Raw genomic sequence first — 15,847 nt, 5'->3', positions numbered from 1 at the left:
GTTCATAGTATTTTTGATCCAACTTCTTGTGTCAGGTAATAGATGTAATGAACTCAAACTGTGACCTTGGAATTAACTGTTAGCCTAAAAAGAACTTAAAATGAACAGCAAATTTGAAAAAAAATAGCTTTCCAAAATATGTAGAGGATAAGGAACACATTGCCACAGGACATGGGAGTTTGAAACAGAGAAGGGTAGGGCACAGCTGCCAGGCTGAACTATTTCTCAGTGAGCTGAAACTGGAATGTATTTTAGCACCTGATCGTTTGGCCATGCTGACATGTCTTCATTTTGTAAATGTGGTTTATATCATAGATCACTCCTTTTTCAGTTTTGCTATGATGTGAAATAGCATTTCAAAAGAATAATGCACCAAAGAGGATCAGCTGCTGCACAAAATATTATAACTGCTATGAAGGAAAACACATCTAATGCTGATGTCTGTTCTTATATCACATTGGAAATACTATATTGATTATTTCTAGCCAGTGTATAGGGAATAGGGAACTGTTCTTAAGGTTGTGGGAGAAAAAGAGAATCTACCGCCTGTGGAAGGAGGGAAGAGCAACTCAAAAAGACTACAAAGAGGCTGTTAAGATGTGTAGAGGGAAAATCAGAGAGGCAAAAGCCCAGCTTGAATCTAAGCTGGCAGCTGGGGTAAAAACAAACAAGAAACTCTTTTACAAATACATCAACTGTAAGAGGAATACAAAGGGGAATCTCCATTCTTTACTGGACGAGGCTGGGAATGTGATCACAGAAGATAAGGAAAAGGCAGAAGTTCTGAATGCCTCCTTTACGTCTGTCTTTAAAAGTCATCTTGGTTATTCCCAGGGCTCCCCACGCTCTGGCTTGGTAGCCTCGGCTGGGAAGCAGACTAAACCCCCTGTAATTCTTGAAGAAGAGGTCAGGGAATTACTGCTCCGACTGGACTGCCACAAGTCCATGGGGCCGGATGAGATTCACCCAAGAGTGCTGAAGGAACTGGCAGAAGTGATTGCTGAGCCGCTTTCTGTTATCTTTCAGCGCTCCTTGTTAATGGGTGAGGTCCCAGAAGAATGGAGGCTTGCCAACGTGACTCCCATTTACAAGAAAGGTTGTAAGGAGGATCCAGTGAACTACAGGCCTGTTAGCCTGACCTCGGTGCCAGGGAAGGTAATGGAACAGATTGTCTTGAGGGAGATCACGCGGCAGGTGTGGGATGACCAGGAGATCAGACCTAGCCAGCATGGGTTTGTGAAGGGCAGGTCCTGCATGACCAATCTGATCTCCTTCTATGACCCTGTGACCCGTCTGATGGATGAAGGTAAGGCTGTTGATGTGGTCTACTTAGACTTCAGCAAAGCCTTTGACACTGTCTCCCATACTATTCTCCTGCAAAAGCTGGCAGCCCGTGGCTTGGATGGGTACACTCTCGGCTGGGTAAGGAGCTGGCTGGAGGGCCGGGCTCAGAGAGTGGTGGTAAATGGAGTTAAATCCAGTTGGAGACCAGTCACAAGCGGTGTCCCCCAGGGGTCGGTGCTAGGGCCTGTCCTCTTCAACATCTTTATTGATGACTTGGATGAGGGCATTGAGTGCTCCCTCAGCAAGTTCGCAGATGACACCAAATTGGCTAGGAGTGTCGATCTGCCTGAGGGTAGCGAGGCCCTACAGAGAGATCTGGATAGGCTGGAGAGCTGGGCCGAAGCCAACGGGATGAGGTTTAACAAGACCAAATGCCGGGTCCTGCACTTTGGCCACAACAACCCCAGGCAATGCTATAGGCTTGGGACAGAGTGGCTGGAGGACTGTGTTGAGGAAATGGACCTGGGAGTACTGATTGATGCTCGGCTGAACATGAGCCGACAGTGTGCCCGGGTGGCCAAGAAGGCCAACAGCATCCTGGCTTGCATCAAAAACAGTGTTACTAGCAGGAACAGGGAGGTAATTGTCCCCCTGTACTCGGCATTGGTGTGGCCACACCTTGAGTACTGTGTTCAGTTTTGGGCCCCTCACTGCAAGAAAGACATTGAGGCCCTGGAGCGTGTTCAGAGGAGGGCTACGAAGCTGGTGAGGGGTCTGGAGCACAGGCCTTATGAGGAGCGGCTAAGGGAGCTGGGATTGTTCAGCCTGGAGAAGAGGAGGCTCAGGGGAGACCTTATAGCTCTCTATAACTTCCTGAAGGGAGGTTGTGGTGAGCTGGGGGTTGGCCTCTTCTCTCATGTAGACAGTGATAGAACTAGAGGGAATGGTTTCAAGCTGCGACAGGGGAGGTTCAGGCTGGACATTAGGAAGTATTTCTTCTCAGAAAGGGTAGTCAGGCATTGGAATGCACTGCCCAGGGAGGTGGTAGAGTCACCGACCATGGGAGTGTTCAAGAAACGTTTGGATGTTGCGTTGAGGAATATGGTTTAGCTGGGAAGTATTGGTAATGGTTGGACTAGATGATTTCTAGGTCTTTTCCAACCTGAAAATTTCTGTGATTCTGTGATTATTTCTAGCCAGTGCAAATAGATTATTCATGACAATCTTCAGCATTCCATGCAGTATAAGTTTTCTTTTGTTTTATTTTAATGTGATACAATAAAAGCATAAAATGATGCAAAGTAATCTTTAATTATTAAACTAGACTTTGCTTTTTTAAATGTAATTTACTTCTTAAAAACTTCTTACATGTCTTGACCCTTTTGTTTAATAGTGTATGAAAATATTCCATGGAACCTATGGGGAACAAAAATAGGAAAAAAAAATTAAGAAGTTTTAGACTTGACAAACATCAGGTTTTGGCACTTCTCAGAAGAGTAAGCCTACCTAAAGAAGATAAGCAAGCCTAGTCAGCCACTATGTGCCTCGGTTTTGTTCTGCTTTATGATCAACATCTGCTGTGTTTCCTCCTGTCTTTATTACATGGTGGGTTTTTTTTTGCTTTTGTTGTTGTTGTTGTTGTTGATTAAATTATTTTTCTCACAAAAACGTAGCTCTAAACATGTAAATAAACTAGTATAAAAGTGTATCCTATATGTTTCATGGCAATCAATTTACACTGTAGCTAGGAAACCTGATATGATGAAAGACTGCATTTCTGTTGAACTCTTTGTTTCAATAGGCAGTTTCAAGTCTATCATTCAACTTGTGACTTGTCAGAAAAATTTGAAATTACTTCTTTCCTCCAAAGGAACAAATGGTGACTTAACCCTTTCTTCCTTCACCCACAGACAAATATGCACTCATACCAGTGTGCCCCCGGTGGCGCACGGTGTTAGAACCGCCGCTTGCAACACTGGAAGGCCTGAGTTCGAATCCCCCCTGTGGCGCAAGTGGTACAAGTGCTGCTCTGCTACACTAGAGGGCTCGAATCCCAGGAGTTGGACTCGATGATCTCTAAGGTCCCTTCCAACCCACACAATACTATGATACCTCCCATCTTCAGTGGTTGATTATAGCGGAAAAAGCAGCAGATTTTATTAAACTCATTAGAAGCAGTTCAGAATCTCTGAAAGTCAACATAGACATGTAGCTTATTCATAAGATCACACTTTGAAAGCCTTCCACACACCAAATGCTTTGTTTTATATTTTTCTGAAGATAAATACTCATGAAAATGGATTCTCACTAACATCAGAAAGGATTCTGCCTCTTGCAAGGGTTAAAAAATTCCATATATCTGAGAAAGTGGCAGTTACATTTTCATTTTGTCTTTTTTCTATTGGCTATATAATGTGGCATCTCTGAACATGATGGATTTTGTGTCATTCATGTGTGCTCTTCTTCCACAAAATATAATTATCTCAGACATTAGACAAAGTGCATAATGAGTACTGCTCTTGAAGTTCAGCCCCTAGATTTAAATACTGTAGCTCTGTGTGTCTAATACCTAAACCCTTTTTTGAAATATAGATGGAGAAGATACATTTTACAGGAAAAAAAACAAAAAGTCTCACTTTGTATTTCTCAGACTACAGCAGCTTCTTGATATCCACAACATAAAAGTTAAAAAAGCAAATTTTGTCACAGATGTTGTCTTCTAGATATACCAAGTTCTCAAAATGTACAGTGTACTCCATTGTTTCTGTCATCAAGAGCTTTCAAGGGGCCAAGCAAGGAAAGACGTGAGGGAAAAAAAAAAAAAAAAAAAGAGAGAGAGAGAGAGAAAGAAAATGAATCTAATAAAATGACACATTACATTACATCACTCAGACCATACACTAATATTGTAAAATAAATAAATAAAAATCCAGCATAATTGTAGACTAAACACCATATTCTTTGTCAGACAGATCTTCATAATCTGATGTGAATCATAGCTTTTTGAGTTGAATTAGTTCCTACATATTAATACATATTACAGTATATTTAACTGCACTCCTACTGATTTATTCAGATTATCTGTGCAATGATCTGTCTAGGAATCCAGTTGTACTTTCCATCCTTAGTCCAATAGAGTGCTTTTCTCTATAGGTATTGTTAATGGTGTCCTCTCTTCACAGTGTAGCACTGCCAGTTTGCACTGCATTCTTGTGTGTATCTGTGGGAAAAGCGCAATGTAGCACTGCCACCCAGGGGAAGGGAGACAGCAGAGCAGCATCTGTCAGTGTGTGATTGTGTATTGTGTTTAACTGTAGGTGAAGCTTAGAAACAGAAAACACATCCATCTCTCCTGAGGTGGCAGGGACATGATTGAGTGACAGCTTCTTTGAAAGATTTAGGAGCTACTTAGACTGCCGTATCAGTTGAGAGAGACAGTTATAACAAGCCTTAGATAAAATGTGTAAGTTGGGTAAATGGTTGTAAAATCATGCTTTATGTGACAATGATTGTCTAAAATGTAGTAGTTTTTCTTTGTTTGTTTGTTTTAATTATTCTTCATATGTTTTTCTTTTTTTTAGATTTTTATTTCAGAATGAACATTCTTAGGATCTCATTCTTAACTGTTATTTTCAGAACTATTTTAGAAAATTCAAGCTTTAAACCTTTCTACCTCATTTCATTTCATTTAGATATCTCTGATGTAACTGTCTCTCTTTTCAGCTCCCAAAGCCTCTGTTCATAATAGTAATAATACAATTTTATGCATAGATAAAAATTTTTATAATATCTTTTATTTTTCACAGCTATTTTTCACAGTAAACTATTTCAAAGCATACAAACCTTATTCAACACCTTTTCTTCTCCTCATGATTAACTAGACAATTTTTTCCATACTGTCATTTGCTGATCAGATTTGGTACTGCAGCAAAACTTTCTTCAAAAATATATGATGTCAGTCAACTTCATGCTTGAAGACTTCATGCATACTTGCTTGAAGACTTCTTGCATACAAGACTTCATACTTTATTGAGGGAAATAATGGGTTGCTTATATTAGTTAAAAAGTGGCTAACATCTGCTCATGGACTCACTCAAAGCTTGGCCTAAGTCATTTTTTGTGGAGTTTGTATGCTGTCACAGAGTTTTTTTTTCATTCAGCCATTTTCCAGTTGGTTCAATAGACATAGTTCCTGGAACAGACATTTCACTCCTTAATGGTGCATGGGAGACTGCAGTGTTCACTTTTTCAACAAAAGTCTGAACAACTGTATCTGGATTTGTCTCAGTGTATGTTAAGAATAATACATCATATATCAACATCTGGAGAAAGATAATGTCTCACTCTGGAAAGCAAGTGAAGATGCTCAAGTGAAGGAGGTATTAGACTTCAGGGCACAAAACAAACAAAGAAACAAAAAGAGTATAATACAGGAGTCATTGTGAACAGTTACAGCCTTGAAATACAGCTCAAGAAAATATGGGGTTGCTGGGTGGAGGACTTAGAGGACACAGCAGACTGCCCTGCCTGGCTGTGAAAATAAGGAAATACCTGAGGTGTGGGAGCTATAGTGGCGAGGCTGGTCTCTTTTCAGTAGTGCGTGGGGACAGGACTAGGGGCAATGGGCTGAAACTCCAGCATAGGAAGTTCCGCACGAATGTGCGCAAGAACTTCTTTACGGTGAGGGTGACGGAGCACTGGAACAGGCTGCCCAGGGGGGTGGTGGAGTCTCCTTCTCTGGAGATATTCAAGACCCGCCTGGACGCCTACCTGTGCGACGTGGTGTAGGGAGCCTGCTTTGGCAGGGGGGTTGGACTCGATGATCTCTAGAGGTCCCTTCCAACCCCTATAATTCTGTGATTCTGTGATTCTGTGAAGAGCATCCCAGAAACTGAAGAAAACCTGGCTGAAACTGCTGAACTACAAACAGTCAAACAAACAAAAAAGTGACCAAAACTTATTACCAAAATTTTGGCAATAAGAAGGTCAGAGTGGACAGAAGAACTGGCTGTTACCTTAATTAGTTTTAAGTAAATGTCATTTAAGCTATCTCTACACAAAGAAAAGGAACAAATAAATTATGTTGTTAATTTTGAGTAAAACAAATTTACATCTAGTGGCCTTTTCTGAGACATATGCATATACAAACTTAAAAAATAACTGAACAAGGTGACAACTTCTGGGCTTTGCAAACTGCCTGTTACATCCATTTTTGCTTTGGGTCTGGCCTGAGACAATGATGCAGCAGAAAAAATGGTGATGCAGGGTGGAGTTCTCTGAGTAGATTTGGTTTGTGATGTACCATTTGGCTCTATTCAGAGGAAAATTATACTATATTACAGAATTGTTTGACAACTAATACTTTTTTGTTGTTGTTTTGTTTTACTGTTTGTTTTTGTTTTAGTAAACTACCAAATAGAATTGAACAGGAGTGTCTAACAACATGTGAGGCATTCAGTCGCAATAAAAAATGGGAAGACTGCAGGGAAGGTAGATGAAGCTTAAGATATGCCATCACAGGTAATATCTCTTTGTAATCACTAGAAGTTAATTTAATACGTTTTCATGTGATTAATTGAGATAAAGTATGCTTTCAAATGTTTTGTTTGCATTTGAAAAAAGAGAGGAGGTTAACTTGGTTTGGTCCAGAAAGAAAAACAGGAAATCAAATTTTGTTACCATGACTTTGGGAAAAGATGAAAAACATAAACAAGCAACTGGGAAATATTGGCTATCCATATTGACTTATTTATTTAATAATTTATATCTGATTCTTCTAGGTCCTGGAGAGAGGAAAGAGAATCTGGGAAAAGGGAGACTTCCCCTTGGTGATGGAGTATCTGATCGGAGATCATCTTAGAAAACTCAGTGCACACACATACATGGGTCCCAAAGGGACGCACCCATAAGTACTGAGAGAGCAGTAATGATTGCTGAGCTTCCCACTATCATCTCTAAAAGCTCATGAAAAATGGGAGAGGAGATTGGAGAGTGAGGAAAGCCAGTGTCACTCCAGTCTTCAAAAAGGGTAAGGAGGATTGCAGATGTCCAAGGAGGTTGTGGATGCCCTTTCCCTGGATACATTCAAGGCCAGGCTGGATTTAGCTCTAGGCAGCCTGGTCTAGTAGTCGGCAACCCCACACTTAGCAGAGGGTTGAAACTAGATGATCTTGGAGGTCCTTCTCAACCCAGGCCATTCTATGATTCTATGATTACACTAGATGTTTTCCATAGGTCCCTTCCAACCCCTAAGATTCTGTGGTTCTGTGTTGTAGTGTCTGTGTCCAAGAATTAAGTTCATTTTAAATGTACTTTGTTTCCTTTGTCATTTTGGTGAGTGTTGTTTCATAATTTTTCTATTCCATGAAGTGAATAATTATGCATTCTATACATATTTTATGATTTCATACACATATTTCTTACTGATTTTTACATAAAGTAAAATGCAATATAATTAAAACTGGTTATTTTTTTCTAAGTTCTATTTACTATCATTCCTTTTAAACTTGCTGAAACTCTGCAGTTTCCTTATTCTGTTATGGAATAACTGGCACTATCTAGAAGTTGAGACAAGATGGTTAACATTTAATTTGAAAATATTAATCAAAAAGTGTATTGGTTATTCTTTGAATTTTCTATTTAACCAAACATACAGCAGAGATACTTATGGAAACAACAATACAATTTCTGCTTTGCTTTGTTTTGTTTTAATAAATGTAAGTATGATTATAATATTTTTCAGTGGCACTGTAGATTAGCATTTTACTCTGAAGAAAATTAATCATTTTTTCCATTCCCATATTTCAGCTAGATTCTAATCTCAGTCTATTCCTTCTTGCTTGCTATATGATTTAGCCTTAAGGGATCTTTTTTTCCTCAGTTTCTTTATCAATCATCTTTTGAAAGTCTTACATCATGCAATTCATTTCTCCTATCTACTGCTTATTTTGTGAGCTGAATTTAAAAGCCTTGCAAAATAATAATAATAATAATAATAATAATAATAATAATAATAATAATAATAATAATCTGAAACATTACACAATCATTATTTCCTTTTTAAATAACTTAGGTTTGTAAGTGAAGATAATCCTGTTGTTTTATTCAGTTGTAATTTCAGTCGTTTTTCTAATTCATACATAGGCCTTCATGACCCCTTATTCCTCATCTGATGTCTATCATTTAATCTTTTGTTTTACCTTTTAATTCTCTTGTGTAATAGCAGTTCATAGGAGAGAGTTTATCTTTGCTAACATCTCCTTTGTATATTTTTAGAATGATATGGTTCTCAGAGAAGTATTTTGAAAACTACATTTTGGGTGGAGGCTACTTTGGAGCATTTAAGCCTTGTCATGGTTCTGGGTCTCAATGTCCCATTAAAAAGGCTTAAAAAAACAACAACAAAACAAAAACAAACAAACAAATAAATAAATAAAACCACCACCATCAACAAAAGTCACAATTACATTTGTACTGACCTTTTGGATTTATTGTATAAGGTGAGTTAATCAGGCTGCAGTTTATGCATGATTAGGCCTCATTTACAAAAGGTTATTTGGTACTTAGAGGTCTTGGAGTGTGTTACGGTACTGTGAGAAGGAGCATTTCTGGTCTTAAGTTGGAGGAATTTTTGGACAGTGTCAAAGGCCTTAATGAAGTCCAGGTATACCACATCAATAGCCTTACCATCATCCACTATGCGGGTCACCTTGTCATAGAATGAAATTAGGTTTGTCAAACAGGATCTACCATTCACAAACCCATGCTGACTGGGCTTGATCCCCTACTTGACCTTTAACTGGTGCATAATGGTCCTGAGATTACTAGCTGCCAGGATAGTTTCATGCAAAGCATTCTAATTTTGTACTGTGTGAGAATTTTATTATAACTTAGATCTCTTGGCATATTTTTTAAGTATTCTAATTATCATACTAAAGTGTTCTGTATGGATAATGAGTATTGATTGTGTTTTCTTTCCTTCATAGGTACATTTTTTATTCTGTGAAATTATAATAACAGTCAAATTTTACCTTGTCACAAATATATATTATATGTAGGTATATTATACATATAACAAATACATGTATTTAAAACACCAGAAGAAGTAAAAAGAATTCCTAGCTGTTTTGAAAATTTATAATCCCTTTTATCCTCAGAAATGCAAATTTACAGAGATCTTCCTGTAGGTAAGATAGTGAACAAAGCAGTATAGACTATAGTATGTGTTCACTTCATTTAGAAAGTATACAGAACTGGAGATCACATATCTGGAGAATGAAAGGAGTCATGTTACTAAAAGTGAGATTATGTTATTTTTCCTAACTAAGAATATAAGTTAACAGAAGCATAGAAACGTAGAATTGCTTGGGTTGTAAGAGATCTTAAAGATAATTTAGTTCCAATGTCCCTGCTGTGATCAGGGTTGCTATCCACTAGATATGGATGCTCAGGACACCACTGAACTTAGTATTGAATGCCTCCAGGAATGGGCATCCACAATAATATTGGACTCCTGTTGAGATTTTCTTTCACTGAAACTAGATTGATAGGATTTCATTAAAATAAAGTTAGTCAAAAATTGAGCAGACATAGCCAATAGCACTCAGGCCATAGGCTGATTATTACTACTGAGAAAGCTGCTCTGAAAGCAAAGCAGCCATGGAACAGTTGTTTACTTCTGCTGCTGCAGACTTTTATAAACACAGAATACAGGCTTTTGTTCATGGCCAGCAAAAATGCATGGCTAATGGTGGTGACTATGTTGAAATCAGTGTTATGTAGCTAAGAGTGTGAAATATCAAATAGCAAATTAATATGAAATATTTTCTATATGTAATATCAAATATCATCCAATGTTATGCTCTCTGTATCTAATGTAGATTCTGTGGAAATAAATAGGAGGCATTACTTTTGAAGTTACCTATGTATATATAGTCAAATACCAAATAAATTTAAAAATTGACTAATACTTCTTGTCCAGTGTCTCTGTTGTATGTTAGGTTGCATATTGTGAGTTCCAAAATGCTGTTGTGAATATTTATGATGCAGTGAAAGGAGACAGTAGGCAGCAAAACTAGTGGATCAAAAGAAAAAGAAAACATGCAGTGCTTATTTTCCAGCGAGCATCATGTTCTTTGTAGCATTACAAGTTTGCATTTCTTAAAAGATATTTTATTTCAATAAAAAAAATACTATTCTTATTATTAATAATAATATTAATATTATTTAAGGATAATAAAGTTTAGGATCTTAAAAGATTAGCTAATATAATTTTTCAATAGCGGTAATATTGATATGCTGTACAGTTAACTCATCCAGAATCCATCGAGTTTAACAAATGAGCTAAACATATAGATATTAATCTCTTTCTCCATTTCTCTCTTTCGTTTCCTTTCCCATTGTTACTTCTTTATCTTATCTTTTGCACTCTCCCTCTACCACCCAAACTTGAATCTCAATAAAGGCAGAAATACTACTCATTATTGTGAAGAATCTCTCTCTACATAAGACCGTCTGAAGAAAAAAAAAAAAAAAAAAAAGAAAAAAAAAAGAAAAAAAAAAGAAAAAAAAGAAAAAAAAAGTTATTATTCGTTTTAAAAGACAGGCAGAGATTATTTTCCTCAATTATTTTTAAATATTTTCTTTATATTATAAAATGAACTATGAATGCATTTATAATTCCTTTTGACGGTGAAAATGTAATCGTAGTGTTACATGCTGTCAAACTAACCACCAGGTGGCGCTCTAATATAACAAAAGACTGTTGTCATTTTAAACACTATTGATGCACTTAACGCTAAGTAGATGATAAACGGGTGTGTGTGTGTGGGGGAAAGAAGATAATAATAATAATAATTAATAATAATAAGAAGAAATTAAAAAAGAAAAAAAAAAAAGAAAGAAAAAGGAAAGAAAAAAGAAAAAAAAAAAAAAAAGAAAAAAAAGCCATGGTCACCCAGTAACAATTACACTTGTTTTTATCCCCTTCGAGTCTGTTCTGTCTGTAACTCACAGTTAACAGTCAACTGCTGTAGAAATGTCTAATTGCAGGCTAAAGCAGAACAGCGTTACTTCAAATAAACATGGAAGTAATCTGCAATAGACTGAAGATTTACTCCAAAGCAATTATAGCTAATGAAAATGATATTCAGTTCCTCTAGTGCTCTATGTTCATGAATTCACATTACAAATAAAGGAATCTGACTTACAAATTGTACATTTATTAAAATAAATTAGTAAGTTCCTACTAACACACCTTTAAAGACTCTGTTTAGAATTTTTGTTTGGTTTGTTTGTTTGTTTGTTTCCAGAAAGGTTCTATTTACTGGTCTTTTACTTACCTATATTATGTTTCATTGAGGGACCCTTCTGTGCACATTTAAGTATGGGACTTGGGAAACCTTCAAACCTCACGGGTTATTTTTTTTGTACCCGGGTCAACTTCTGAATGTTACATTATTTTCTACCTCTTTATCTTCCATATTGCTAACATAAATACCCCTTTTCTCCACAAGCAGTCCTAAAGTCATGCCAGGAAAAAACCTCTAGATCTCTCAGTGAGGACAACAGAAAGACTAGAGAATAGAATGAACCTACTCTGATGGATAAAGATGTCCTCTGATTGTTTACTCATCACTAATAACGTAAATGTGGATCTCAGGTAGAATTAATGATAGGATATGAAAATTCAAACAGATTTCAAGAAATTAAAGAAACATGAACCAATTTATATCAAGGAGATGGCAGAAACTTTAACAGATAATCCTGTAACACCCCAGATTGTTCTGCAAATAATTGCTCCAAGTATTACTTCTTAAGTTCCTTCTTCTTACACAAATATAAATAGTTTTGTAATTATGCACTTTTTGAGCTGAATATTGACAGCACGAGTTCTAAAGGCCACACACACACACACACACACACACATTAAAAAAAAAAAAAAAAAAAAAAAAAAAAAAAAAAAAAAGCTAAACTAAAATCATTTAATTCTTTGTGTAAAAATAGTTTTACTGTGTGTTGTAGTAAACAGCCATGAAGTAGTAGTGCATGTGCTACAGAAAAATAGACAGAAGTTCGGTATGTCAGAGATTCTCACCTACTCTCCTTTTTTTGTTATTGAGTTTCACGGTGATTTTCAAAGTCTTGTCTTCCTTTAGAAGTGCAGCAGCTTAATGGTTCCACTGCTGTTAATTCTCTTTCTGCAGAATATTGCTTCCATGCCCTCTTAATAACCCTTTCAAATAGATTTTGTTTGTTGTTGACTTAGAATGAAAGGAGTACACATCCCAAATTAACCTGGGGGAAAAAAGATTGATTAAAAAATATGCAAAATTTTCACATTAAAACAAAAAAACAAAAAACAAAGCTATTACATTTAAGCAAAGGAAGTATTCAGTTGTTACTGACTCACAGGAAAAATTACCTTGATTGATTTCTTTAAAAAATATTTATTTATTTTTCCTGCAAGTTCTTGTCTTGTTGCCTTTTAGCATTTTTTTTTCTTTTGTTTTCTTTTTTTTTCTTTTTTTTCTGGCAATCTATGGTCAAGTACCAGTGTTTCCCTTATTCAGACTGTTTCCACCTGAAATTACACAATTTGTTCCAGGATTTCCAGAATGTATTAAGAGCTGCAGCAGTTCTAATAGCTGCATCAGAGTATAGGAAGTAAAAAATCTTGTTTTAAAGTTTCACTAACATTGAAAATAGCATGCTACTCAGATTTTGTAAGTCATTTATTTTTCACATCCAGCCTTATTGTTTTATTCTCAACCAAATTGTCCCGTGTTTTCTTTGAAAATTTTAACCAGAATCTCAATTTGTTTTGCTGTTGTCAAAATGTATTAGGAATCTACATCAAAATGCTTCTTCATTAAGTACTTTAAAATACATTGTGTTAATCTTATTGTTTGAGACTAATCTGTCTTGCCGTAAATACTGTAAATTATTCCTTACTACTGTAGTAAATCTGGCCCTGAGAAAGGACATGTTCTATAAAGTTACTGCGAGACACAATAAATTTCACTATTCTGGCTTTGACCACCTGACCTACAAGCTTGCAAATAAAGATGAAGGTCATTTCTAAATTACATGGGGTTCTCTAGGCCATGGAGCTGGTACTGCGTTCATAGGCTGTGAACACCTTAATATGCTTGTAGGCATGACCTAGCAGGCTCTCTACAGGCTGCTTACAAGACCATTGATTTTTATGGATAAAATAGTGACATAATAATTTTGTCTTCTTCCTTCTTCCAAGGTTATATCTCGTTATAAAAGCTTTTGTCTTCTGCCTCTATTCCCTCTTTCTCTTTATTACATACTATGTATTTGTACATGGTCTTGAGTTAACCTCATAGTGGTACTTACTGCCTGCTCAAGCTTTCTCAGTGGTGATACTGTGACCACAGCCTTGAAAACAGACTAGAAGAAGTGCTTGGATTCTTGTACAGAATTTGTGTTTTACTGTGGCAGTCCTGGCCACTGATGCAAGAAATGAATAAGGAAGTTAAATAACATCTGTAGCACAGCACCTTTACATTCCTTCCCACAGAAAAACAAACAAACAAACAAACAAACACAACCAAAACAACAACAAAAAAGACCGTTGGATCTTCTTTAATCATAGAATGGCCTGGGTTGAAAAAGACTGTAATAGTTTCAACCCCCCTGCCATATGTAGGTCTGCCAACCACTAAACCAGGCTGCCCGGAGACCCATCCAGCCTGACCTTGAATGCCTCCAGGGATGGGGCATCTACAACCTCCTTGGGCAACCTGTTCCAGTGTGCTACCACCGTCTATGTGAAAGAAAATTTCTCCTAATCTCTAATGTAAACCTCCCCTGTCTTAGTTTAAAACCATTCCCCCTTGTCCTATCACTATGCACCCTCGTAAAACAGGTGTTCCCCCTCCTGTTTAAATGCTCCCTTAAAGTACTGGAAGACTGCAATGAGGTCTCCCTGGAGCTTTCTCTTCACTAGCTAAACAAGCCCAGTTCCCTCAACCTTTCTTCATAGGAGAGTTGCCCTGACTCAAGTGCAGCACTCTGCACTTGGCCTTATTGAACCTCATTAGGTTAACACAGGCACACTTCTCCAGCCTGTCCAGGTCTCTCTGGATGGCTTCCCTTCCTTCCAGTGTATTGATGACACCAACTCAGCTTGGTATCATCTGCAAACTTCCTGAGGGTGCACTTGAATCCATCGTCTGTGTCATTCATGAAGATCTTGAAAAGCACCAGTCCCAGCACTGACCCCTGAGGGACACTGCTTGTGACCGGCCTCCACCCCGACACAGAACCATTAATCACAACCCTTTGGCTGCATCCAGGCAGCCAATTCTTAATCCATCGTACATTCCATCCTTCAAATCCACACCTCTCCAATTAAGAGAGAAGGATGTGGAGAGGGACCATGTCAAAGGCTTTGCAGAAGTCTAGGTAGATGACATCCATCGCCCTTCCCCCATCCACCGAAGCGGTCACTGTCTTGCTCCAGTTTAGGAGAGAGGCAAGGTTCTTTTGATAAATTATGCCCGGCATGAGATTATGAAGAAAAACATTCAAATGTTGATCCGACCAGTTTATTAGAAATAATAGACAGCTGAGGGGATGGGGAAGGGAGAGCGGCGAATATCAAAATTAGGGTGATGGGGACGGGAAAGTGGGCGATAGGAAAGGTGGAAAAAGGCAAGAATTACATAAAGGCGGAGAAAGTCACCTCCTGGATGCAGCAGTGTCCTGTTGTCGCTGGTCCAGGGAATAAATAAGCGTAGGGGAGAGCAGCAGCAGAGTGGCAGGCCGCAAGCAGCAGATCGGTGCAGCACAGAGCAGGAGGTAGAAAGGGCAGCAGGGTCTCAGGGAACAGCATGGTCTCACGGAGCAGAGCCTCGAGCAGGAAGGTCTCATGGAGCAGAGAGGTCTCATGGGCAGAGTATCAAGCGGCAAGCCCAGGTAAATCCGTTGGCAGCAGTAGGACGACGATGAAGGAATCTGAGGCCAGAAACCGAATAGTTCTTCATGCAAGCATCTTCTTCAGCATGCAGGCGTTCACGAAGTGAGGCATCTGATGTCAGAAAACCCAAATCCATGGTTTGTTCATGCTCTTTTTATCCTACTTCTTCCCAGCCTTCGTGACATTTCTGGAAGGCTTAGGTCAGAATCATGTGAATGCCTCGGAGATGGCCCTCTTCCTTGAGATAGGCCCACACAAAAAGACCACTTTAGAGCCATTCATCTGTATCTTATCTCCCTTTCTAGCTCCTGGACTTGTCCATCTGTCATCTGTCTGTCATCTGTCACGTCACCCGTAAACAAAGGGGTTCTGGAACCTTGGTTAAGACTTGCCTGGACTTCTCCTCCTGTGTGTCTCAGATAAAAGGAGTTCTGAAACCTTGGCCAGGCTTGCCTGAACTTGTCCATTTCAGCAAACTTTGAGACAGTAATGTAAAAAGCATGGCCTCTTACAGTCACTCCATCATAGAAGGCCACTAGATTGGTCAGGCAAGATCTGCCTTTGATGAAACCATGCTGACTGTCTCAAATCATCTCTTTGCGTGTCCCTGGTGGT

The sequence above is a fragment of the Excalfactoria chinensis genome, chromosome 1, assembly GCF_039878825.1.
Source record: "Excalfactoria chinensis isolate bCotChi1 chromosome 1, bCotChi1.hap2, whole genome shotgun sequence".
Taxonomy (NCBI): Eukaryota; Metazoa; Chordata; class Aves; order Galliformes; family Phasianidae; genus Excalfactoria; species Excalfactoria chinensis.
The sequence above is the reverse complement of the archived record's forward strand: the minus strand, read 5'-3'. Positions refer to the sequence as shown.